General features: G+C 36.4%; 1 non-coding gene across 1 annotated transcript; it reads right to left on the bottom strand.

Moving 5' to 3' along the window:
• Nucleotides 1-1,265: 1,265 nt before the first annotated feature.
• LOC128292426 (small nucleolar RNA R71) lies at nt 1,266-1,371 on the bottom strand. The gene has a single exon (XR_008282411.1). It is a non-coding gene; the product is annotated as a small nucleolar RNA R71 (small nucleolar RNA).
• Nucleotides 1,372-1,772: the final 401 nt, after the last annotated feature.

The raw sequence follows: 1,772 nt of genomic DNA, 5'->3' as shown, positions 1-1,772 counted from the left end.
ATAGGGTTACGAGATTTTACCGGATTAGGGTGAAACCTAGTAAGGGGATCCATAGATCGAGTTAATGTAACCCTAGAGTGTTAATTAGAGAAAAGTCTTAGTTATTCAATCTAGGGATTAGACGTTAGTAGTCTTGAATAGGGATAATAACTTAACTTAGGGATCTCTACGGAACAAGTCAAGTGAATAAATCATCCGGCTCATAGTCAGATAACAAGTGAAATCTAGGTGGATTCCTCCTTGGGTGTCGTCTTTATCAATTGCTTTCCTTCAAGTCTATTTCCAAATTTTCTCTTTGCTTTAATTAAATCAATTAATTAGTTTAAATAGATAGTTTAATAAACAAACCCTTTTATTCTTAAGCTAGATAATAAAAAGATAGTTATTACTAGTAGTTATTACTAGTACTTTTGGTTCCCTTGGGTACGATATCCCGGTCTTATCATTACTATACTATTGTTCGATAGGTGCGCTTACCTTTTCGTTGTGATAATAGTTAGTCTAGGTTTGATCTTCATTATAAATATTTATTACTTGTTAAGAATCATGTGATCAAGTTTTTGGCGCCATTGCCGGGGAACTGAAATATTAGGAACACTAAATTTTTATTATTTTAGCCATTTATTTTTCTTACAATTTTATTTTATTATTTATTAATTTATTTTTTCTCTCTTGGCAGGTTTTTATAGTTTATGACTAGAAGAAACCCGTCAGGACCATTACTCTTTGACGAAGAAATAGATCCATAGTTCGTAAAAATCAAAGAGAAATAAGGCATAGTTTACGATACACAGAGAACGAGCGAGAAGACGATACTCAAACCCCAACAAAATAGATGGCCGAAAATCCAGGCGATCAGCTGCCTCCTGCAATTGCAGCTAATCAAAATCCTGCTCCACGTACTATGTATGACTATGCTAAACCTTCTTTAATAGGAACTGAGTCTAGTATAGTTAGACCTGCTATTGCTGCAAATAATTTCGAACTAAAACCTAACACAATTCAGATGATACAGCAGTTTGTTCAGTTTGATGGTTTGCAGGATGAGGATCCCAACACGCACCTGGCAAATTTTCTTGAATTTTGCGATACATTCAAAATCAATGTCATTTCTGATGATGCCATTTGTCTTCGGTCATTTCCCTTTTCACTGAGAAACAAAGCTAAACAATGGTTGAACTCGTTACCACGAGGGTCTATCACTACTTGGGAACAAATGACCGAGAAGTTTTTACTAAAATATTTTCCACCGGCTAAAACGGCTAAATTGCATAATGATATCTCTTCTTTTGTGCAGATGGATTTAGAAACACTTTACGATGCATAGGAGAGATACAAGGACTTACTGCGAAGGTGCCCTCACCATGGGTTACCGCTTTGGCTACAAGTTTAAACGTTCTACAATGGTGTGAATCCCTCGACAAGACAAATGATTGACGCAGCTGCTGGCGGAACCATTAACAATAAAACACCGAAAGATGCCTATGAATTTATAGAGGAGATGTCACTAAACAACTATCAGTGGCAAGTTATGAGGACAAAGCCAACGAAAACAGCTGGCGTCTATAACATCGATTCAGTCACCATGCTTTCTAATCAGGTAGAACTTCTCAATAAAAAGATTGACGGTTTACTTGGTTCTATGCAGGTACATCCAGTAATGAGGTGTGACTCAAGCGGAGGAGGTGTACATATAGAATACCAATCCTTCAATCCTACAACTGAAGAGGAACAAGTCAACTATATGGGTAACAATAACTTTAGATCTCAAA

This window comes from Gossypium arboreum, chromosome 4 (assembly GCF_025698485.1).
Source record: "Gossypium arboreum isolate Shixiya-1 chromosome 4, ASM2569848v2, whole genome shotgun sequence".
Taxonomy (NCBI): domain Eukaryota; kingdom Viridiplantae; phylum Streptophyta; class Magnoliopsida; order Malvales; family Malvaceae; genus Gossypium; species Gossypium arboreum.
Note: the sequence above shows the minus strand (reverse complement) of the source record. Positions and strands in the feature narration are given on the sequence as shown.